This window comes from Phyllobates terribilis, unplaced genomic scaffold (genome assembly GCF_046119375.1).
Source record: "Phyllobates terribilis strain yellow unplaced genomic scaffold, ASM4611937v1 Scaffold_13__5_contigs__length_258822181, whole genome shotgun sequence".
Taxonomy (NCBI): domain Eukaryota; kingdom Metazoa; phylum Chordata; class Amphibia; order Anura; family Dendrobatidae; genus Phyllobates; species Phyllobates terribilis.
The window spans coordinates 198,040,510-198,066,660 of NW_027362773.1; the positions used below are offsets into that span (position 1 = coordinate 198,040,510).

The 26,151-nt window shown below is 44.8% G+C and overlaps 1 long non-coding RNA gene across 1 annotated transcript in view; it reads right to left on the reverse strand.

Annotated features, from left to right (window-relative positions):
• Nucleotides 1–25,112, reverse strand: part of LOC141174655 (uncharacterized) — a 33,345-nt gene extending 8,233 nt beyond the window's left edge. Inside the window, exon 1 of the long non-coding RNA XR_012252934.1 lies at nucleotides 24,835–25,112. This is a non-coding gene — a long non-coding RNA (uncharacterized lncRNA). The remainder of the gene's footprint in view (nucleotides 1–24,834) is intronic.
• Nucleotides 25,113–26,151: the final 1,039 nt, after the last annotated feature.

The following is a 26,151-nucleotide window of genomic DNA, read 5'->3' on the forward strand; positions in this document are numbered from 1 at the left end:
ATGGTGTTGGCAAGACAGGGATCCTATGTTTTTTTCTGTCAGGGTTTGTACCAATCAAAGCTTGGACTGGCCCACAGGAGAACAGGTAAATCCCCGGGTGGGCCAATGTACATGAGTAAGACCCACATGTTCATATATGAACAAATTTAGGAAATCTAATATTGACATGTAGCTGTATAGTGAGTCTCCAGAGTCGATGTTACTGGTGGGTCCACGGTAATCCAGTCTGAAACTATACCAATCTATATCTGGAATAGTGATGAGCGAGCACTAAAATGCTCGGGTACTCGTTGTATGAGTCAAGCAAATTGGAATGCTCGAATGCTCGGACCAAGTAATGAGCCGAATGTAAGTCTATGGGAAACTCGAGCATTTTTCCCGCGGCTCCCCCCTGGCGGTCTGCAGAGGGCCTAAAAATTGCCCAAATCAATGAAAACAGTGCTCAAATGCCATGGGAACAGCATGGGGAAGACCCCTGGAAGCATTTCTGACTCCCAGGTCACTGCATAAACAATGTTGGCAGAGGTATTACGCCACTTTTACGGACTCACAATAAAACATACAAAAGCGAAACCAAAATGGATTTTCCTGGGAAATATGTTAAAGAACATCCTTTCCAGGGTAATGACTTGTATATAAGGCAAAATAAATAACCAAAAACAAAAATGCTCCTCCACACCTTGGGCGATGTTCACACGTAGCGTTTTTGATGCGTTTTTGCATTTTTGCATTGCTTTCAACCAAGATTCACCGGGAAATGTCTTTTTAACATTTTACTACCTTATCTGACCATGTGGTGTGTGACACATCATCAGACACATCCTGTTTAATTTATTATGGAGGGACTCTGATAGTCACAAAGACTATTTTTATAGGGTCATCAGGCGACCCTTACTATTCTTAAAGGGCCAGAAGTTGGCTATGTTTTGTTGTTCCCATTATTAACGAATGAGTCTCCTATACTGTTATTATGTATGCAGTGACATTCAACGGCTGCAAAAAATTTGGAGGGACTCCAATGCCCCTTGCAATAGACGTAGAGGTTGGAGGGCTTCCTGCAAAAAATGCTCCCATTATTAGGAAGTGTGTCTCCCACACTGTTTGCCTATGCAGTGAAGCAACTGCAGCCAAAAATTTGGAGGAACTGCAATGCCCCTTGCAAGAGACACAGAGGTCGGAGGGCCTCCTGCAAGAAATTCTCCAATTATTAGGAAGTGTGTCTCCCATACTGTTTGCCTATGCAGTGAAGCAACTGCTGCCAAAACTTTGGAGGAACTCCAATGCCCCTTGCAAGAGACACAGAGGTCGGAGGGCCTCCTGCAAAAATTGCTCCCTTCATTCGGAAGTGTGTCTCCCATACTGTTTGCCTATGCAGTAAAGCAACGGCTGCCAAAACTTTGGAGGAACTCCAATGCCCCTTGCAAGAGACACAGAGGTCGGAGGACCTGCTGCAAGAAATTCTCCAATTATTAGGAAGTGTGTCTCCCATACTGTTTGCCTATGCAGTGAAGCAATGGCTGCCAAAAATTTGGAGGAACTCCAATGCCCCTTGCAAGACACGTAGAGGTCGAAGGGCCTCCTGCAAAAAATGCTCCCATTATTAGGAAGTGTGTCTCCCACACTGTTTGCCTATGCAGTGAAACAATGGCTGCCAAAAATTTGGAGGAACTCCAATGCCCCTTGCAAGAGACACAGAGGTCGGAGGGCCTCCTGCAAAAATTGCTCCCATTATTCGGAAGTGTGTCTCCCATACTGTTTGCCTATGCAGTGAAACAATGGCTGCCAAAAATTTGTAGGAACTCCAATGGCCCTTGCAAGAGACGTAGAGGTCAGAGGGCCTCCTGCAAAAAATGCTTCCATTATTAGGAAGTGTGTCTCCCACATTGTTTGCCTATGCTGTGAAGCAACGGCTGCCAAAAATTTTGACGAACTCCAATGCCCCTTGCAAGAGACGTAGATATGTTGATATGGTACATATGGTGGTGATATGGAGGTGGAGGATGAGTATGCGGAGAAGGAGGAGAACAAGAGCAAATTGACAAAATCAGGAAGCATATACCAATGTCTTGGTGTGAAGGCAGGGCTGCATGGGAATAGAGTTATTCCTCCCCAAAAAAGACACTCTATTTTAGTTTATGTTATGCTGCTATCATGCGGTGGTGTTGAGAAGTCTGGCCCAATCCAGCCCTTGTTCATTTTTATAAGAGTCAGCCTGTCAGCATTTTCAGTTGACAGACGGATGCGCCTATCGGTTATAATTCCAACGGCGGCACTAAAAACCCGCTCTAACAAAACGCTAGCGGCAGAGGAGGCCAGGACCTCCAAGGCGTAGACAGCCAGTTCATGCCACGTATCCAGCTTGGTACGATTTGTGTCTCTCTCACCTGTACTCCTTGGTTATCCAACGAACTGTGACCTTTGCCGCCAGCGTTTTCAGATGGGAATTTTTAAAATATTTCTGCAACAAGGGCCTTCTCGTACTGCGCCACTTTATTAAGCCTGTCCTGCAAGGGAATAAGAGACAGAAAGTTCTCCTTGTAGTGTGGGTCTAGAAGTGTCACCAACCAATAATGACTGTCACCCAAAATATGTAAAACGCGAGACTCATGGGAAAGGCAGCATAGCATAAACTTAGCCATGTGTGCCAGACTGCTAACAGGCAAGAAATTCCATGTCCTAACCAAGAGGACGACTGACCATGCTCTCCTCCTCCTCCTCTTCCTCCTCCTCCCTATCCTCATGCCATCCACGCTGAACTGACGGTATGACAGTTGTGCAGGTAGTACAATCTGTAGTACAGGAAAATAGCTCCTGTTCTTCCTCCTCCTCCTCTTCTTCATTGTCACCCAATCCACGAAGACAGAGAAGCAGGATGGTGATGCTAATTATGGTGTCATCACCGCTCACCATCTTGATGGAGTCCTCAAAGTTTTGGAGAATGGTACATATGTCTGACATCTATGTCCACTCCTGAGGTCTTATGTGTGTAGTCTGACCTGAATACCGACGGTCTTGTTGATGCTGGTAGTCAACAACTGCTCTCTTCTGCTTACCAATCCATCCCAACATCTGCAATGTAGAGTTCCAACACGTAGGGACATCGCAGATCAGTCAGTCAGCTGGAAGCTGCAAATGCTGCTGAAGCACGGCAAGGGCGGCGGGAGCTGTAGCTGACTTTCTAAAATGGGCACACAGGCAGCGTACTTTGAAGAGCAGATCCGACAGATCAGGGTAGGTTTTGAGAAACCACTGAACCACGAGGTTAAGCACATGGGCCAGGCATGGTATGTGTGTGAGCAGAGCCGCCACCAAGTTCCTGCCATTGTCACACATGGCTGGCTGTAGGTTCAGCGGTGTCAGTTACAGATCTGCCTTCTGTTTCAGAGCTGTCCACAACTCTTCAGCCTTGTGCGGTTTGTCACCTAAGCATATCAGCTTCAGCACAGCCTTTTGCTGCATGGCCGAGGCAGTGCTGCAGAGCTTTCAGCTTGCGACTGATGTGGCCATTTCGGAGATGGAGGCTGAAGAGGAGGAGGAGGTGCAGGAGCTGTAGAAAGTAGGGGCAACCCTGATTAACCCAGGGCCCGCAATTCTCGGCATTGGGAGGATGTGTTCTGTCCCAAGGTCTGACTGAGTCCCGGCTTCCACTATATTAACCCAGTGTACCGTCAGCGAGATGTACCGTCCCTGACCACAAGCACTTGTCCATGTGTCCGTGGTTAGGTGGACTTTCCCAGTAACTGCGTTGTTGAGGGCACGTCTAATATTGTGGGACACATGCTCGTGTAATGCGGGGATGGCACACTGGGAGAAATGGTGGCGGCTGGGGACCAAGTACCGAGGGACGGCCGCCACCATAAGGTTGCGGAAAGCTTCGGTCTCCACGAGCCTAAAAGGCAACATTTTGAGCACAAGCATTCGTGAAATGTGTGAATTTAGTAGTGTGGCCTGTGGGGCGTTGGCTGCTTATTTGCACTTGCGTTCCAAGGACTGGGGTAGGGAAAACTGAACGCTGCGCTGGGACAAGGACGTAGACGTACTTGCTGGTGGTGCTAGTTGAGAGTGTGCAACAACAGGTGCAGGGCGGGAAGCATCTTGGCATGCGTCATGGACAGGGTATTGGAGTGCGTGCACAAGAGCGGAACAAGCAGTGGTGTCACCCGTAATTGCTGTTGCTGGACCCTGGGGATCGTCCCACAATGTTTGGTGCTTTGCTGCCATGCGCCTGATCATGCTGATGGTGGTCAGGCTGCTAGTTTTGCTACCCCTGCTGAGGCTGGCCTCGCAAGTGGTGCAAATGACCTTTTTGGGTTATCTGCAGGGTCTTTAAACAATAACCAGACTCAGGAAGACCTAACAGTTGAACTGGCAACTTCCGTTGTGTTGTTGTTATGAGGAACACTTTCCCGCCTTCTGTCTGCGGCCACCACATTGATTCTTCCTGCCTTTTGTGGTAGAATGCCTCTCTCCCCCTGTGTACTGCTGTCCTCACTCTGTTTGTCCCCATGCCAGGTTTAGTCAGTTACTATATCATCCACCACCTCGTTTTCCACTTCCGCACCCTGGTCCTCCTCCTGACTTTCTGGCAATTGGGTCTCATCATCATCATCATCCACCTCTTGCGACAGTAATTGCACTTTCCCACCGTTACCTTCGTGTGTCCGTGGCTGCTCCTGTATTTGGGCATCGCTAAACACGTTCTCCTCTTGACTCACTTGAAGCTGGCCGGGCGAGAGGCTAGAATCTACAAATCGAAAAGTGAACAGCTCTTCTGAGTTTCCAAGTGTGGGATCAGTTGTCTCCGGTCACTCGGCATGGTGGGAAGAAGGAGGATTAGGGTAAGGAATATGCGGTCCGGACTCATGGCTACTGAGCCAGGTTGGGTCAGTTACTATATCATCCACTACCTCGTCTTCCACTTCCTCACCCTAGTCCTCCTCCTGACTTTCTGGCAATTGTGTCTCCACATCGTCCACCTCTTGTGACACTTTCCCACCGTCGCCTTTGTGTGACTATGGCTGCTCAAATAATTGGGCAACGCTACATGCGATTGCTACGCTGGCGTGTCCTTTAATAAAATAAAACTTAAAGGACACGTCGGGGTCCATTGGACTGCAGAGGAGCTGCAGCAGCTGAGTCCCAGAGGAATGTTCAGCTAAGCACAGAGAAAGAAATGAACTAGTGTGATAAGTGCACACACAAGTAGTAACTAAACAAGGTACAATGCTGGGAGTTAACAACACTCCAGAAACTAAACTAATAAACTTCTGCACTGCAAGACACCGCTGTGTAGAGCAGGAAGGATTTGGCAGCATGAAACGCCAGAGCACTAGATGGCGGCATATAGAGCTGCAGATAGCTGCAGGCCAGGAAAGTCCTGGAACCTAAGTTCCTAAAGAGGAGGAGTATCTCTGCAGCACCCAACACAAGGGTGTAAAAGCGGCAGCGTGACCACACATACAATGGTGGACCCTGGAATACTGGATCGGTAGCAAGGACGCCTCCGTGGTGTGGACACCGACAGGTGAACCGACACGGTAGAGCGTGCTGCTCACAGCATTCCCCTAGCCCTAATTGATGGCTAGGATGACTAGGGAGCTTTCAGCAGGAACCCTTGACAACGACTCTCACACACTGCATTTACTGCCAGAGACCTCACCCCAGGTTAGAAAGAGATAGACTAGGCCCCTGGGCGGAGCCCTTAAATACACTAGAGACAGCCCTAGCCCCCCAGGACAACCAACTACGCTGTACCAGAGAGCAGGGGGCATGGCTTAGCGGTACAAGACCACAAGGGGCGTGGCTTAGCGGCACAATATCACAAGGGGTGTGGCTTAGTGGCACATGACCACAAGGGGCGTGGCTTAGCGGCACATGAGCAGAAACGCAAAAACCACACTTAGAATCCCTAGAAAGGAACCTAAATGCTGACAATTACTGACCAGCAGGGAAGGGCTTGGCCGGACGCCGCGAGAAAGCCCTTCTCCTGCGTACCGGCCTAACAGCCATCTCCTCTTGCACCACTTCAAGTGGACCGGGTGAGATACCTGAATCTATAAATGGAAAAGTGAACAGCTCTTCGGAGTGTCCAAGTATGGGATCAGTTGTCTCTGGGCACTCGGCATGATGGGAAGAAGGAGGTTCAGGGTGAGGAATATGCGGTCCAGACTCACAGCTACTGAGACTTGACCGTGTGAAGACAGGGTGGTGGTGGTGGCTAAGTGACTGGAAGCATTATCTGCTATCCAACCAATAACCTTTTCACACTGCTCTGTGTTCAATAGTGGTGTACTGTGGTCCCCTATTAATTGGGACAGGAAGGTCGAGCGACAAGATGTTGGTGTTTGTTGTGGCACAATGTCAGCTAGCCCATGGCCACGTCCTCGGCCTCTGCATGCACCATCAGCATCACGTCCACTTTTCCGTCCCTTGCCACGCACCTTGCCCATTTTTAATGGAGGACAATATTTTCCACGTTCACAAGAAATGGCTGATTTTGGAAAGCAGTTATATGTGATACGTCTGACAGAGAACCACAATTTTAAAAAGCAGGCCTGTAATTTGCTAATACTATCCTTCACAGACACCTAGTGTGAATAACTTGACCGACACACTGCAACAGAATGAAAAAAGAGACCAATATTTTCCACGTTCAGTTTAAATTTCTGGATTTTTATCGCTGAAATATGGAAAAGATCTGGCTTTATTCTGCAGTGAGGACAAGTAAATGGAGCAGAAAAATGGTGTACTCTGGATTGCTTTTTAAGCAAATAACCAGGGTTAAGATCAAAAAAATGTTTTCCCTGGCCACTGATATCTGTTGCTATGTCTACAAATATCTGTAAGAACAGCAGCAGCAGGAATGTTCAATGGATCCTCTTGCACTATATGCACTGCAGTCTGCCACATACACTGCCTGCCTAACTCCTGCTATCACCATTGAATATATGCAGCTGGATTAGTCCTTAGAAGAACTGTTAGTTCAGTTGTATATATATTTATATATATATATATATATATATATATATATATATATATATATACAGTACAGACCAAAAGTTTGGACACACCTACTCATTTAAAGATTTTTCTGTATTTTCCTGACTATGAAAATTGTACATTCACACTGAAGGCATCAAAACTATGAAATAACACATGTGGAATTATATACTTAACAAAAATGTGTGAAACAACTGAAAATATGTCTTATATTCTAGGTTCTTCAAAGTAGCCACCTTTTGCTTTGATGACTGCTTTGCACACTCTTGGCATTCTCTTGATGAGCCTTGATGATGCTTTGCCAAACATTAGGGAACCCATGGTTGGATCCAAAAGAATGGATGCACACGTTGGAAGGTCTCTATGGGCATTTAGTTGTGCAGCAACCAATGGTGATGTGCAGCACAAGGAGCTGTGAATAATAAGGACACTGAAAATTAAAAAAAAAATCCTCTTTGGGATATGGAAAATTTAGAGATGAATAAATCATCCAAGATTAAAATTTGGCAAATCTCATGAAGTTAACAGGGAAATTCGATTTGCAAATTGAATGTTCCTTTTTTTACACTAGTCAGAAGAAGACTTCAGTTTCTGCTGGTCTACTTGACAATGTTGTTGGGTCTTAGACAAATCAATTCCCTTGGTCTAAGTTTTGTTTTCCCAACATAGGCAACCAACCTAAGGCCTAATTGACTTGTATCTGTGGGACACTCACCTACAAAACAAAAAATCCCTTGACCTTCTTTCCAATAGCCATTGACTGAAAAATAAAGGGACTTTGGCTCTTCAATAAGCGCTATGGAAAGTTGACAAAAGACATGGATAAAAATGTCTGTCTCTCTACTCTGTCTGCTGCTACAGAAGATCTAGCCAGGGAACTTCCATTATCATGATAGTTTGAGTTGGAACACCTACACCTTTAAATATTTATGGGAGATTCAATGCATGTACTTTAAACATCAAAATTGAGAAAACCCCTTTAAATACCGTGGCTTGCTCGTTTAAATTAAATTAAATTTCCATATTGACTAACTTCTTAAGAAAGCATTTTGCAAGTTTATTTGGGTGTATTGAAGCATTTAAAATCAGATTCATTTTGTGCTATAGAGAATCACTTTGTTCATTTCCATGGGAATTAGTGGAATCTATTAAATTTTAACTGATCAATCGGAATGTGTGGATGGGACACAACCGGGGAACCTAATTGTTATGGATGGCAGATGACTATGTTGCATGTTAAGCTAAAAAAGTATTTAATTCTATCATTATAAGCCAGTTACAATAGTAATCATTGTTTAGAAAATGGTCAACATGTTGGCTCAGTTGTTAGCCTTTTTGCCTTGCAGTATTGCGTTGTTGGTTCAAATCCCACCAAGGACAACATCTGCAAGGAATTTGTATGGTCTCCCCGTGTTTGCGTGGATTTCCTCCAGGTTCTCCAGTTTCCTCCCATGCTCCAAAGTCATACTATTGTAAGTGACTGTACAATGGAAGATGAGAGTCCTCAGCGTTGTGCACCATTTGTGATCCGAGACTGACACCTACTGCTCAAACAAAACCTTGTGGAGCCAGAAGAAAAAGGCTGTGTTGCGGGAAGGACGGGTTCAAAGGGGGCACCGGGTCAGGTGACATCTGTGACGCAGATCCCCAATATAAAAGACAGAAGTAACAAGGCAGGAAACATTTTGGCGTCAATAAGTGAGACTAGCAGGACGTGTGTTGAGAGGGATGCCACGGCCAAGTCACTAGTACAGGCCCAGGATGTCACATGCCAGTGAACAGGACCCAGTCGACAACAGTTATGACTCGCGAGACAGACTACACCTGACAAGACCTGAGGCCTAGCCCTGCACCGGTCAAGATCCGTGAACCAGACTACACCTTCGAAGACCCAAGGCTCAGCCCTCATCTGTCCTGGCCATACAGACAATCATCTGATCAGGTCAAACATCGAGTGCAGGGGACTCCAATCTGTAAGTGGACATACACTGCGGTGATTGAGAGGCACAAAAGAGCCGATCCGTTACTTCCACTGCTGACGTATAGTACAATCTTGGGTCCTGGTTGGTGCAGCAGATGAGACTGGGGATGGCTAGTGTGAGGAAGGCACAGAAAGCTTTAATTGACTTTGTTAGAAAAGACTTGCGACCTAGTGGGAAAACCGGGGACCCCCGTTTGAAGCTGCAACTAGTGTTGAGCCACACCCGTAGTGTTCGAATTCGGTTCGGTTCGTCGAACACCCGTGTGTTCGCCGAACTGTTCGTCGAACTGTTCGTCGAACACCTTCGAACACCGTTAAAACCAATGGCAGGCAAACAAAAACACATAGAAACACATAGAAAACACCTTCAAAGGTGTCCAAAAGCTGACAAACTGCTCAGAAGACACAACTAACACATGGAAAAGTGACAAGTACATATAGTCATGCGAAAAGAAAAGAGGTGGAGGAGTAAAAGGAGGGGGAGACACAGATATAGGCATGTCATGCCCTTCTAAAATCCAAAAAGTGAGAAGCCGACACGTTCAGTCCGCTCCTGCCCGTGCCACCTCCGTGTCGCCGGGTTTGTGCCAGAGCCGCGGTGAACCCTGACGGCCAGCCCCCCTCTCCCAATACTGGTGCCTGTCCGCTGGTGGGTCAAGCGAGCCCCCCTGTGGTGGAGGCAGCTCTAAGCTTTTTAATTTAAATTGTCTCTCTAATTTGAATGAATACACTTTAAATCCATTTACAAGGATCTATTGGAGGGCAAGTCTCATGCCAGCAGCCGCGTAATTCCAGCTCCAGTAGCGTCCACTAAAGCTGATGCAGTTAAAAAGCTTTTATAAGGATCGAGCTCGGCTGTCCACCGCAAGGCATCCTACTGCCAGTCCCAGCCCCTATGCCTTGGGGTGCCTCCTGATGCTCTTCACTGAGTATCCCGTGGTCCCGAAGCATTTCCTTTGAAAAAATTAAGTGTCCAAACTACAGGTGGTTTAGCTTGCTTAACAGCCGGGATAATCCGCTGACTAGCAGACACTGCTACTAGGCACAAAGTATTTCCTGGGCTAGATGCAGTTAAAAATTTGTAATTAGATACTCTCGTTGGATGCTGAGAAAGCATTCCATAGAGTCTCCTGGCACGCCATATATGATTCTCTTAAAAAGCTTGGGGTAGGGGTCTAGGGGACCCTTTTATAGCCAAAATCACGGCCCTGTATCACAATGCGTCACCTAGGCTGAAGATAAATGGAACTGTAGCACCCTGAGGGCTCGGTTGCTACAGAGGTATTGCACCTCACCCAGAGGTGTGATATCTCACTCTCAGGTAAGGATGGAGTGTGGATCAGGACCCGACACCTGCATGCATTACACCACATTGCCGTGGGGCAGGGCGACCAATATGCCTCTGAGATGGGCACGACAGTCCCTGTCACTGGCTGGAGTGGGGGGAGGGAACACTGAGGAAGGGTAACCCTGTAGTGCAGGAGCAGGGAGGAAGCAGTTCCTGGGTGCATTGAGAAGGGAGTATAAAAGGTGGGCACCATCTTAGTTCAGTGCAGAGAAGTCTGAGCAGAAGTGGCAGGGAGCAGGGGCTCTGCATGAGCTCTGCTCCGGAGGCGGGCCTAGTAACAGAGGCCCAGGCCAGGAAGAGGGAGAAGGAAGGAAGAGGAGCGGAGAAGGCTCCAGGAACGAGGAATGAAGGGATCCCAGGGGTGCGGACGGGCGAGTCGCCACCGCACGCCCGAATCCACCTGCATGGAGGAGTCAGGCCAAAGGGGGAGACCGGTCCCCGAAACTAGTGGAGGCAAGAAACGACCCTCAGCTAGAAACCGGAGGCTGTGACATTTTATGTGGCGCAGCCCCTCGCTACACCCGCTAGGAAGGCACCACATAGGGTCAGGGAAACTGGCGCCAAGTTTACCAAGAGGAGGCCCGAGGCAGCCGGACAGAAGGGTTGGTAAGAAAGGCCAGACAAAGGACACACAAAGGGGGTCCTGTGAAGCGCTCCAAAGTTATCTGGGAGTTGTCTGAGCCCCTCACCTGGTGAGCACAGTATGACGTGGGCAGCCGTTACCTGCAGACGTGGTCTGGATAATAAGAACTGTGAGTAAAGGCCCTGGACTGCATTACTGATTCCGTGTCGTTACTGCTGCTGCCCTGCACCATCACCCCCATCCTCCGCATACACTGCCCGAGGCTATACTCCTCCCGTAAGGAGTTATGCTACGCTCTGCTGCACCCACAACACCAGCCTCAGCGGTCTGCTCTGCAGCGGCGGTTCACTCTGACCGCAATCCATGGGTGGCGTAGTCGGACATTTAAACATCAAAACCACATAAATAGTTCCGCCACTGGTTTGACCACCCTGAGCCACGGAACCGGGTCGCCGCCACGAAGACTACAACCACCAGCATCCACCAAAAAGGGTCCGGCTCCGGGTGTCCCAAGGCCCAGGGGGTGCATCAGAACATTTTCATCACCTTTCACAATCACCAATGGGACAAGGCAGGGATGTCCTCTGTCTCCTCTCTTATACATCCTAGTGACGGAGCACCTGCTCTCATCAATTCGCCATAACCCCAATATTAGGTGGATTGAGGTGGGAGGCACCGAGTACAAGTGCTCTCTATTTGCTGATGATGTCCTAGTATATATCACTCAATCACATATATCCATCCATGCTGTTATGGCTGAAATAGATCACTTTGTTACATGGTCAAATTTTAAAATCAATGCAGCGAAGTCTGAGGCCCTCGATGTCTCCCTCCCCAAATCCATATAGGATTCCATCCAGTCCAACTTTCTCTTTGCCTGGCCCTCACAGGGTATCAAATACTTAGGAATTCCTATTCATAGAGACCTCTCCCATCTATGTTATCTTAATTTTGGGCCCTTTATTGAACAACTCCATACAGACCACGGTTGGCAAGTTAGAACTTTAAGATTCACTACGTGAACCACTGGTGTTTTGTGGAAAAGCACATGTACACTGTGTTCCAAATTATTATGCAAAAAGTGTTTAGGAGTGATAAGGGAAGAATTTGTTTGTTTGTCAGTTAAACTCATTGATGGTGATGTGTGTCAGGGCTCTTTATATCACTGTAAGCAATTGCAGACACCTGTGCTAATTAGTTTGGCAGGTGTGTCCAATGAAAGGCAAGACTACTTAAGAAGTCTGTCTCACATTATTAAGCAGCCTACATTTTCTGCCAAAATGGGAAAGAAAAAGGATGTGTCGGCTGCTGAGAAGCAACAAATTGTGGAGTGTTTAGGTCAAGGCATGACTACAATCAACATTGTGCGATGATCAAGATGAAGTGTCTTGGCAATCAAGAAGTATGTAGTTGATTCACAGTACACACGTGTGCGTGCTGATAAGAGCAAATTGAGGACTCTTTCCTACAGGCAATTACGTCAGGTTAAAAGAGCAGCGGCAACAAAGCCTTGTCATAGCAGCAGACAAGTTTTTGAAGCTGCTGGTGCCTTCAACGTCCCCCGAACAACAAGATGCAGGGTCCTTCAGAGGTTTGCAGCTGTCCATACGCCATCCTGTCGACCTCCTCTATCCACTTCACACAAGCAGAAACGGCTCCAGTGGGCCAAACATTACATGAAGACTGATTTCAAAACTGTTTTGTTCACGGATGAGTGCCGTGCAGCGCTCGATGGTCCAGATGGATGGAGTGGAGGATGGCTGGTTGATGGACACCCCACGCAAACACGGCTACAGCGCCAACAAGGAGGAGGTGGAGTAATGTTTTGGGCTGGAATCATGGGGAGAGAGATTGTCGGCCCCTTTAGGATCCCTGAAGGCGCTAAAGATGAACTCCATAATGTATGTGGATTTTCTCAAACAGCACTTCCTGCCATGGTTCAAGAAGAAGAACCGTGTATTTCACAGCAAGATCATTTTTTTGCATGATAATGCACCATCTCATGCTGCACATAAAACATCTGCATCTCTGGCTGATATGGGCATAAAAGGGGACAAACTTATGGTGTGACCCCCATGCTCCCCTGACCTCTACCCCATTCAGAACCTCTGGAGCATCATCAAATGGAGTGTCTATGATGGTGGGAGGCATTTCACATCTAAGCAACAGCTCTGGGAGGGTATTCTGTCCTCATGCAAAACAATTGAAGCAGAAACCATCCAAAACCTGACAAATTCAATGGACGAGAGAGTTCAGAAGCTCCTTTCGAACAAGGGGTCCTGTGTGAAAATGTAACATCACCTAGAATAAAGTTTTGAGTTGAAAACTGTTTGATTTCAGTTTCTAATAACCTGCTAATGCTTATAATTTCAAAAATGACCATTTTTTTGGTCTTTATTAAAATGAAAAGGTTGATCGAAAAGTTTGGGGGATCTAAGAGTGTGGCAACCCAGTAGTCATGATTACTTCGAATTCTGACAATATGAGGGTCATGTTGCAGGTAGTGCAGCAAGAAGGCACTTATGTGTCTTGCGCATCTCGGAGCCCCAAAATCATTTTCCGGGCTAGATGCAGCTAAAAATTATTATTAATTTTAAATCTGGTGGAGCTTAGTATAGATGGCCTAATAGGATCAGTGCTGCACACTGCTACAAAGCTACAAAGCCCAAATTATTTTCCAGCCAAGATACAGATAAACATGATTAGTAATTTGAAAGCTTAAAATGGTTGGTAGGGTGATTTTAACCATTCATCAAGCTTTTACTCTCCCCAGGATGACACAGGGGTAGAAAAGTCGTTTCGGATCCATGATTTGTTCATCTTTATGAACGTGAGTCTGTCTACATTATCAGTGGAGAGCCGCGTGCGCTTTTCTGTCAGCACACCACCAGCAGCGCTGAACACACGTTCAGACAGAACGCTGGCTGCGGGGCATGACAAGATCTCCAAGGCGTAAGTGGCTAGCTCCGGCCATTTATCCAGATTGGAAGCCCAAAAAGAGCAAGGGTCTACGTGCACCACTGGTGTTTTGTGGAAAAGCACATGTAAGATTCTGCAACAGTCTCTGCTGATACTCCTGCATGCGTGCATCCCTTTCTATGGCAGGAATAATTTCTGCAAATTTACTTTTGTACCGGGGATCTAACAGTGTGGCAACCCAGTAGTCAGGATTATTTCTAATTGTCACAATTCGAGGGTCATGTTGCAGGTAGTGCAGCAAGAAGGCACTCATGTGTGTTGCGCATCCAGGAGCACCAAGTCCCTGTTGTGTTGGTGGCGAGGTAACAATCATGCTTCCTTTCTCTGTCCTCTCCCCCCAACCTCGCACAACAGAAATGTGATCAAGGTCTCCCTCATCTGATGAGTCTTCCATCAGTTCGTCCTCCACTTCTTCCTGGGCTCCTGCACCTTCCTCACTAGTTTGGCTGCTACCATGCGCCCTGGTAAAACCATCTCCCCCACCCTCACATGCCTGCCGCCTTGGTGCTGCCGACCGTCTGGACCTTGCAGATGTTAGCCCTTCCGCATACAACTCCTCCTCCTCTACTTCCTCCACCTCCTCTTGTGCCACCACCTGACTCCGAATTCTGTTTAACATGTGCTCCAGCATGTAAATCACCGGAATAGTCATGCTGATAATGGCATCGTCAGCACTAAACATCTTCGTCGCCATTTCAAAACTGTGCAGAAGGGTGCATAGGTCCCTGATCTGAGACCACTCCTCCAGTGTGATTTGCCCCACCTCTGGATCTCATTGGCCCAGGCTATACGTCAGAACGTATTGCACCAGGGCTTGTCGGTGCTGCCACAGTCGCTGCAACATGTGCAGAGTTGAATTCCACCGGGTAGGCACATCGCATTTTAGCCGGTGAAGTGGCAGGCCCAACGACTTCTGTAGAGATGTAAGTCGCTGAGCTGCGGGATGCGAAAGGCGGAAGTGAGCACACAGCGACCGTGCCCTCTGCAGAAGGCCATCTAGTCTAGGATAGTGGGCTAAAAATTGCTGGACAACCAGGTTCAACACGTGAGCCATACAAGGCACGTGTGTGACATTGCCCCGGCGAAGGGCCGCACCCAGGTTTGCAGCATTGTCGCACACGGCCTTCCCTGGTTTCAGGTCCAGTGGAGACAACCATTCATGAAATTGGTTCTCCAGAGCTGACCACAACTCCTCAGCTGTGTGACTCACATTTCCCAGACATTTCAAAGTAAAAACCGCCTGATGACGTTGAGCCCTACTGCCAGCATAGTAAGAAGGTGTGCAGGATCCCTTCTGCGCAGTTAGAAAGCTTGTGGCATGACCAGACAGGCTTTGGGTGCAGGTGGAAGACCGAGAGGAGGTTGAGGAGGCAGAAGCAGTGGAGGAACTTTGACATAAAGAGGATTTACGCACAACTCGTGGGGACGGCAAGACTTGGAGAGCAGCCCCTTGTCCTGCTGTCACCATAGTTACCCAGTGCCCAGTCAGCGACATGTAACGCCCCTGTCCATGCCTACTCGTCCAAGTGTCTGTGGTGAAATGCACTGTGTCACAAACAGAGTTTCTCAAAGAAGCGGTGATGTTGTGTGCGACATGCTGGTGGAGCGCAGGCACACCTTTCTTTGAGAAGTAGTGCCGACTGGGCATCTGGTACTGGGGCACTGCGACGCAAAGGCAGCATTTTTGTAGCCAAGAGCTTGCAGATGGTGAAATTCAACCTCTTAGCTTTCTCATGGCTAGGAAGAAATGCTCTTTTACTTGTCCACATCTGAGGGACCGAGGGCTGGCTATTGTGCTTAGACGGGGTTGATAAGGGTGTCCCCGGCAAACTGCCGGTCTGTGAGGAAGATGCAGGCGGACATGTTAGGTTGCCTTGATCCAAAGGTGGTGCTATCGATGTCGGACAGCGCTCAACACCAGCTGGTGTTACCACCTCCAAAGAAAATGATGACCTGCCAATCATGCTGGCTGTTGCGGGTAAAGAGGTGGCAGGTCTGCGCCCAAAAACAGGTGTGACTGCTGTCCCCCCAGTCACAGAGGATGAAGAGGCCGCGAATGCACAAGATATGGCAGACGGTGGTTGGCCCGGCCGGCTAGGCCGCATTGTAGCACACTGAGCTTCCCACTGCAACTTATGCTTCATGTCCATGTGCCGGTTCATGCATGAAGTACTCAAACTATAAATTTTTTGGCCTCTACTTAGCTTTTGCTGACAAATGTTACAGATAACACGAGTTGGGTCATCTTTATCGATCTGAAAAAATGCCCAGGCTATGCAAGGCTTAGCACCCATGCGACCTGAAGAGCCACCACGACTTGGGGTGAGAGGCAGAGTTGTGTTTGAGGATGCAGTTGTTGACGTGCTTCCAGTACTACTTCTCTGTCCAGGAAGGCGCAACCTGACCTCGTCGTCACTAGCATCTTCCTCCACCTCCTCTGCTGACCTCATCTCTTGGCTGACTGTGGGTTGACAGTAAGTGGGATCTCCAACCTCATCATCATCACCCTGTGCGTTATCACACCCGTCGTCCTCAGAGCCAACCTGTTCCTGCCCTGACAAAAAACTAAAGTTGTCGCTCCAATCAGGTATTTGAGTCTCATCATCGTCTTCCTCATTGTCTCCACCAACAGGAGTTACAGTTTGGGAATGAGGGTCTACATTATGGTCAGAACCTTCTGCGTCTGGTCCTGGATCCGACTCATAAAGATTCTGGGCATCAGTGCAGATCATTTCCTCGTCTGGATTCACAGAAGCGCTGGAGTCGACCTCTGATTCCCAGGCTATAGTATGAGTAAATAGCTCTGCAGACTCAACCATCTGTTCTACCTCATTCTCAGACGGGCAGCTGGAGATTTGGGAGCTGTGAGGAAGCAAGTGCGATTGGGGTGACACCTTTGAGGACTGGAGTATTTGTGATGTTGAAGTTGATGTGGAGGAGAGCCCACTTAAAGGAGCACTTGATATCCGTTGAAGCACCTGCTGTTTTTGTGCCTCATCTGGAATTTGTAGCGATTGGCGTGGCCGTAAGAAAGGGATCTTATCACATTGTCCGCTAAAAGAAGTAGACATTTTAGTTTGGCTGGAAGATGGTCTTTCTTCTGCAGATGTTACTGTTGCTTTAACACCTACCCCACGGACACAACCTTTTTTCCCCTTCCCAACACGCCTATTCCCCTTTCCACCATCAGCAGGCCTTTTTCCACTCATTTTGGTGGTTAACTAATTCACAACTCTGGAGTTGTTTGCACAAAAAAACAATGGATGGGAACCGAGCAGAGCTGAGTGGCCAAACTGTGGTATTAGGCCAAAACTATTGGGTGGGTTAGATGCAGAAAAAAATTATATTCAATTTGCAACCTGATGGAGGTCAGTATAGATGGACTAATAGAACAAGTCCCACACACAGCTAGAAGCCCAAATATTTTTTCAGAGGTAGACGCAGAAAAAAATTGTATTCAGTTTGCAACCTGATGGAGGTCAGTATAGATGGACTAATAGAACAAGTCCTACACACAGCTAGAAGCCCAAATATTTTTTCAGAGGTAGATGCAGAAAAAAAATATATTCAGTTTGCAAACTGATGGAGGTCAGTATAGATGGACTAATAGAGAAAGTCCCACACACTGCTAGAAGGCCAAATATTTTTTCAGAGCTAGATGCAGACAAAAAATTATTTTTAATTTGCAACCTGATGGAGGTCAGTATAGATGGACTAATAGAGAAAGTCCCACTCACTGCTAGAAGGCCAAATATTTTTTCAGAGCTAGATGCAGATAAAAATTATTTTTAATTTGCAACCTGATGGAGGTCAGTATAGATGGACTAATAGAGAAAGTCCCACACACTGCTAGAAGGCCAAATATTTTTTCAGAGCTAGATGCAGAAAAAAATTATATTCAGTTTGCAACCTGATGGAGGTCAGTATAGATGGACTAATAGAACAAGTCCCACACACAGCTAGAAGCCCAAATATTTTTTCAGAGGTAGATGCAGATAAAAATTATTTTTAATTTGCAACCTGATGGAGGTCAGTATAGATGGACTAATAGAGAAAGTCCCACACACTGCTAGAAGGCCAAATATTTTTTCAGAGCTAGATGCAGATAAAAATTATTTTTAATTTGCAACCTGATGGAGGTCAGTATAGATGGACTAATAGAGAAAGTCCCACACACTGCTAGAAGGCCAAATATTTTTTCAGAGCTAGATGCAGATAAAAATTATTTTTAATTTGCAACCTGATGGAGGTCATTATAGATGGACTAATAGAGAAAGTCCCACACACTGCTAGAAGGCCAAATATTTTTTCAGAGCTAGATGCAGAAAAACATTATATTCAGTTTGCAACCTGATGGAGGTCAGTATAGATGGACTAATAGAACAAGTCCCACACACAGCTAGAAGCCCAAATATTTTTTCAGAGGTAGATGCAGATAAAAATTATTTTTAATTTGCAACCTGATGGAGGTCAGTATAGATGGACTAATAGAGAAAGTCCCACACACTGCTAGAAGGCCAAATATTTTTTCAGAGCTAGATGCAGACAAAAAATTATTTTGAATTTGCAGCGTGATGGAGGTCAGTATTGATGGACTAATAGAACAAGTCCCACACACTGCTAGAAGCCCAAATATTTTTTCAGAGCTAGATGCAGAAAAAAATTATATTCAATTTGCAACCTGATGGAGGTCAGTATAGATGGACTAATAGAATGATGCTATGCCCAAAAGATTTTACTTCACTAGGTGCAGTAAAAAAATTGGTATTCTATACACAGGTGGTATATCTTGCAACACAGATAGGCTACTCCACTGACTAACACACTCTGCAATAGGCCAAAATGGATTAGCTTTGCTAGATTCAGCCAAATGCTGTGAAAAAAACTTGCACAGCACTGGCACAGACCTGCCTGGCAAAAACTGATAGGAACTGATGTAACCTTGTCCTGAAAAGGACTGCAATTACAATTAGTCTTTACTCCCACAATCTATCTATTTAAGAGCACAGACCTGCCTGATAAAAGTCGTAGGAAATGCTGTAACCTAGTCCTTAAAAGGACTGCAATCACAACTATTCCCTACTCCCAAGCTATCTGTAGATTTGTGCGAAAATTGGCTTGAAATTAACAAGGTATAGCGCACACAGCAACAGCGGTGCCGTCTAACACGCAGCTGCAGCAGTGAGAAAATGGTGGCGACGGGGAAAATGGCTTGGTCTTATAGGGCAAGGACATGTGACATACACTGCCAATGACACATGCCCTTGCTTCTGTGAAAAAAAGCACTTCGCTCCGTGTGTGCGCTGCTGATAGGCTGACAGACTGCACCTCCCCACTGTAAATGCGGGAAAGAGAAAAAAAATGGAGATCTTCATTATTCCTGCAGAGATCCATCCCCTGCCCCTCCCCCCACCCCGCTGTACACTCAAACTGCGTATTAACATTAATTTTCATCATTACTGAGAAAAAATCCAGTTATGATTTTGGTGCACGAACAGTTATCGAACATAACCTCGAACAGCCGAATTTTTCTCAAATCGTTCGTGTTCGCCGAACGGCTCGAACACCACCCAAAACAGCTCGAATTTGAGATTGGCGAACAGTTCGAGTCGAACAACGCTCATCTCTAGCTACAACTTGAGTAGAATCATGTTGATGACAAACTAAGCCCTGTGAATGTTGCACCCATGAGGAATTATAAATATGGGGAAGAGGAATTCTGCTGTATGAGATATATTGTTTTTTTTATCAGCTTTGCCAACGTTTTATTTTGATCTATTCTGTTCTCACACTATTCACTTTTACCACTCCCTATATTTGTGCTAAGAAAAATAAACTGTTGAGTTGGTTTCTTCCACCTTGTCTTTATCTGCGTGTTGAATCCCAGTAACCTGCTTACACTAGCATGAAGTATAGATTGTAAACCCCAATGGGAACTGTGATGATGCTGTCTGTAAATTCTCCGTGGAATTAATGGTGCTCTATAATAAATAAAATATAATTCCCACCTATGATGGATGACATCTTGATAAACTGTTCACTACCAACTGACCCTGCACTAGTCATAAAACAGTGTATAACTTCCACCCAGAGCATTCTTAAGATATAATCCTAAAATTCAGCTCTAGAAAGATCTTCGAGACTAGAAAATTAGACCTTATAGAAGTACTATATGGTAAGACACAGAGTACCTAACATTTTTAAAACAGACCCATAGAGAGTGCTACAATCCAGGGTGGTAGACATTGCATGAGTCATTGGAAATTGTTTTGAGGTCCATATTGAACTCAATGACTTTAAAGTAACCTGTCATGTTGAGAAGGATGTCTAATCTCAAGGCAGCATGTTAAAGAGCATATGGAATTGAGCCAATTGATATATGGTTTTGTGGGAAAACCTTAAGTAAAAATTGTCTCATTTTGTTTTTGCATCTCTGGCATTTCTATGGTTTAGAAGTCCAGTGGGCAGCCCTACTTAGTAGTCCTGAAAAGGGCCACCCATGGGACTCCTAAGCACTAGGAGAATAGGTTATTAAATGTATATGATATAATACAAGTTATACTGAATCTTTAGCAAAAAGTGTGTGTATATATATATATATATATATATATATATATATATATATATATATATGTAATAAAAAGTTCTGGCCCTTTGAGAGTAGATTGAAATTGACTGATATTAAACCTTTATAAGCTGCTGTGTCCTCCTATTAACAGATTACTCATTTGAAGAAGCTATGTCCTCTGCCTTTAGTTGGTCTTCAGAATACAAGCAACATTTTATTACAAGTATGATAAATAGCACTAGTCAGTATCAAGTAGTGCTATCGGCTCAGCTCCTCCTGCTCTATAACATGCTGTCAACAGATAAGTCTGCATATATAATGTTTTAATTTCCTATTAAAGGGAACCTGTTACCATTTTTTCCCATATTAAGAACAGCCACCAGCTTTAAGGCCTCTTGTACAGCCTACTCGAATGATGTAAAAAAGTCCCCAATCCACTCTGCAAATCCCAAAAATGATCTTTTATTATACCCGCAGACGGCATAGTCTGGTCCAGTGGGCATCTATGGTCTTGATCCGGCACCTCCACTCTTCCTACAATGGCCATCCTCCAGCTTCGTTTATGTGGATGACACATCCCATCTGTGGGTATAATAAGTTTTTTTGGATCTGCTGAAGGGATTGGGGAATTTTTTACAGCATTCTACTATGCTGTAAAAGATGCATTGAAGCTGGTGGCCACACATTAAATGGGAAAAACCTGGTGACATGTTCTCTTTAAGAGCTCATTCACAGGTGAGTATTTGGTCAATATTGTGCATCAGTTTTTGGAAGACAAAACCAGAAGTGGAACTGACAGAGAAAATTCTAATTGAAAGATTGACATCTGTTCTGTGTTTTGGAGACACTCTTGGTTTTGGCATATAAAAACTGATGAAATACTGATCAAAAATACTGATTTTTGAAAAGGAAATGGCAATGCTCTGTGTGTTCAACATTGTACCTGTACCTATGTTGATCCTGCTGTGGGTTCCTAAACTTTACATATAACATCTCAAGATTGGGCAATAAAGGTGTGCGCTGTCCTAATCCAGGATAAGTCAGATAAACCTCATCTATTGTATACATTTACATTTTAAGTTGTGTAATCATGTTATTATCTGAAACTAATACCATGCTGCTGAAATGTAGATAAAGTGTCCTGCAATGCATACAAAATACTCATTTGTTGAAGGCCATTAAGTTAATTTCCTGGGAACAAGATTAAATGCAAAGCATTTACATAATCATTAGTTGAAAGGTGTAGAATAGATAATTAAATATTCCACCACATTACTTTTTTATTTAATTAACTAAGCTTTTCTGATCCTTCTGCTTGAATATTAATAGTAAGTAAATAAACAATGGCAGAAAATAATATCCCTGCGCCTTGTGACATTTCAGATTGTGGGTATTGTTTTGTAAGATTTATAACCAAAAATGCAGTTCATCAATTGGAACAAAAACATTGGGCAAAAATAACATTATTCTAAAATGAAAATGGCTGGTGTTGGATGTAATTTTTTTACAAATGCTTGCACCATATTCTATAGCGCCTATATATTACACAACTCTGTACTGAGGATAAATGATGAGCGAGTATGTTCGGTTAACCCTTTCGGCGAGTATACTCGGGCGAGTACCCAGTATCTTCAGCGTACTCGGTGATATGTTTGAATCACTCCTGTGTGCATGATTTGCGACTGTTTGACAGCTTTAATACATGTTATTCTTGTTTCTTAGGCTATGTGCCCACGATGCAGAAATGCTCTGGATTTTTTCCTGAGCGTTTCTGCATCTCCCTGGCAGAAAAAACGCATGCGGATTGTACATGCGGATTGTACATGCGTTTTCCTGCCAGGGACAAGCGTATGTCCCTTGTTTTTCACATGCGGGTTGTCAGGCGCTTTTCCAAGCGATTTTAGCATCACTTGGAAAAGTGCTTGACAACTTGGTCACACTATATAAATTCATGCAACCGGCATGGATTTATATACTGTGACCAAGTTAATAGTTAAAAAATAATAAAATGGTAAAAAATAAAAAACTTAAACATTATACTCACTTTCCAATGGCCCCCGGTCTCCTTCTCCAGTCCGTCCGGTGTGTTGGGCAGCTCGCGGTGTTCTAAAAGGACCTTCCATGATGTCATTTAGTCATGTGACAGGTCACACGACCGCCGACATCAGTGGTCGCGTGACTTGTCCCATGACTAAATGATGTCATGGAAGGTCATTTTAGACCATCACGAGACACCGGGGAGCCAGGACGCACCATAGAGGAGACCGGGGGACATCGGAAGGTGAGTATAATGTATATTTTTTATTTCAATTTTTTTTTTTTTACAGGAACTATGGTACCCAGGTCTGGATGAGAGTCTCCTCTTCTCCAGACCCGGGTACCATCCGCATATTGAATCGCTTAATATCTGCATGTGCACATGTAGTCATGCGGATATTAAGCGATTCAATGCAAGTCAATGGCGGCAAAAAAGCCGCAATTACGCAAAATTAATGGTAGTGCTGTGGATTTTTCCACAATGATAATCCGCATCAGAAATTTCCGCAGCATGTGCTCAGCACATGCGGATTATCATTGGAGAACATTGCAGACCTTCTACCAAGCGTTTTTTAAGCATTTGACGCTGCGGAAACGCTTAAAAAACGCATCGTGGGTAAACAGCACAGCCTAAGGCATTCCTCACATGTATTAAAGCTGTCAAACAATCCCAAATCATGCACAGTATGAATAAGAACTCGTAGTTCGAAAACACATCAGTTGTGCATGCCTCTGATAACCGCTTTTTTTAATACCATGAATTTTTTTAATATTTATTCAATAAAATGTTGTTTTTAATTTGATTATTCCTTTATTTTTGTGCTGGACGTACCTTTTCCTGTTCCTATCCTCCTTGCTACCGACACAAGTCTCAAATCCGTACACTACGGGATGAATATTCACAGTCAGTGGGAGAGCTGGATAAAAACTTTTTTCTACTCTTATTTTGCTCTTGTTTGTGCCTCTTTACTCTGCCCTCACCCACCCATACACATTAGATAAATGTCAAACGACTATGGCAGAAGCAGCCAAACACCTACTGTGTATAAGAGCCTTGCTGCTCTTCACCAAAGAGGACAATGGATCAAGGAAGAGTCTAGGAATTTTGAATTACAAAATCCTATACTTTTCTTTTTGCATGAAATAAGCTTCTACCGGAGGTTTCTGGCAGCAGTCACAAGTATGTTCAGATGAACAAAGAGTGCACGAGCATGAGGAGTGGGACAGGAGTGTAAAAGTTTGGCCAATCGCTGTCTAATTTGTGGACATTTTTATAACCCCTTATTGGATGTTCAGTTGATTCTCTAGATTGGCTACCAGCATGACCTGTCATCCTTGCCAGGATGGCAAGAGTTCAACTGGAGTTGGAAGTGTTGGTGCTTGGCTGAGATGACCAGCGCTGGAACATGGCAAGGTAAGTTTGTGAAAAATGTAGAATTACAAGATTTTGGGGATTTAATAACACCTTATTAGATGGGCAAAGGATTAAGGTGAGGGATGGAGACAAGGCAAGAGATCGTCTTTCAAAGACATCCATCCAACAGTTATCTTGGTGAATTGTAGGGTGCAAATTGAAACCCTTGACTTTGGCATCAACACAGTATGACAATTTAACAAATATGAATAAACTGTAAAAGTCATAATTTTTAGCTTTCTATTGGTTAATATGTAAATTTTTGAGTTTTTTCTCTTTATTTCAGCCTTAATAAGTTACAATACTGTATTAACCTATGACAATCTTGCCTCAACATGATAGGCTTTTGGTACGGTATATTTTCAGTTTCTGTTATTTTTGGCTTCCTATAAACCAAAGCTACTCAAGTATCACAATTATTTCATGACATTTTTCGAAAATATCTCAAATTTGTGACCACAAGATATTTTTCATTGGGGAACTTCTTCTCCGAGTATGTTTTTTTGCGTGTGACTTTTGCAGACTGCGGTGTGACAAATAACCCTGGTGTGTCATGGATCAATATTAGAAAACTGCTCCAAGGGATGACATTGATTTTTATTTTTGTTGTTCCGGTGTTACCAACAGATTTAGCAGGATAAAAATGGCTCCAAGTAACATATATCTCACTGCTAAATCTCTCAAAGAGAGAAAATAAAGTACGTTCTTAACAGAAACCTGTAATTTCTCATTTCAAAGAATATACTAATTTACCATATTTTGCTCAGTATGAGACATTTTGGCCATATATATGTTTTTTTTTTTCAATTCTGAAAATGAGTATATTAGTTTCAATTAATGTATAACTAGATTTCGGACCATTTGTTCTGTCCCCACTTAAGGCGATTGAAGGTGCGCAGTAAAATTATGATGTGAGAGGTGTTACCTTCTTATCCTTGAAGCGAGGCAGACAGGACCAAGTGCGGCTCCAGGTGGATGGAGTCAAACGTGGATGCAGAGAGATGAATCAGCGGTGGTTTATTTGAACCATACCCGAAGACAGTGAGGTAATACAGTGCAGATGATACAAGTAGCCAATACTGTAATAGTCTTGTAGGTGTTCTCCTCTGGAGCCGCTACTGAGCTGCGGAGCTGCTGCTGGTCAAAAGACTTTGCTTTCTGCAGCCCAAAGGGGAATGTGTACCTCTCACGCTGGTGGCTGGAGTAAAAAATGGATGCCAGGAAGTGAGGTAGTACACAGAGCTGCAGGACACTCCCACATTCTAGAAAAAATGTAAAAGGAGGAGCGAGGGAGTGACACAAAGCTTCAGGTCAGCAGGTGGCAGCAGACAAGCATGAACAGGAAACAACAGAACAGCAGACCGAACTATAAGAAAGAGACACAAGGGAACAGCACACTCCCCGTCTGAAATTTACTTTGGGGATTTCACTACTAGAGTCTATAACTGAAAACAACCTGTAAAGAAAAGGCATGTTAAAATGCAACGTTAAACATAAGTTAAGTCCGTATCGAAGAAGAAGACTCAAAGGTTCGAGACTTGTACTGTCCATTCAATAGGGATGCTCTCAACAGGCAACAACAGAACAAGTTCGTGGATGGGTCTTGTAAAAGTCTTTGCCTCGCCTTTCCTGACGACCTTCAATTCCACCTTCCGAAATAGTCCGCCAAGTATTGAACACATTTCCAATGCTTCTGATAAATGTTTGCATGAGTAAAATTTCCACTAGGCAATATTGCATTGTCGGTCTTTTGAGAGATAAGAATTGCGGGATATCTTGTCCATAAAGGTGACAATGTGCTCTCTCATTTTGGGCTTGTTGCTCATGGTACGCTGAAGGGAGTTAAATCTAGGCAGAACTTGTTCCCGATTGTTTGGGAGTCTTACGCTGGTAGCTCAGAAGGGTAATGGAGAAACTCAGTGGTTTGTTTCGTCTTTAGAAAACTCACAGACCATTATTTAGATGAATTCTTTGTCCTCTACTGACAGGGCTACCTTGTCGTCGTCCTTAGTTGTGTGGAAGACTGATCTTCCCAAGTTGCTGATACTAGAGAAGCAATGCCAGTGGTCTGTGTGGGGCCTGGAGACTTCTCTTTCACCCCATAATGATCAGGACATGGCTTGATAAAGGTAGTGTGTCCATCTCCACGCACGTAAGTCTTGAAGGAATTAATCTCTGAACTATTTACACATACATTTCCTATGACTACCCATTCTAAGTCCAGTCTCTGGGCGTATGGTGC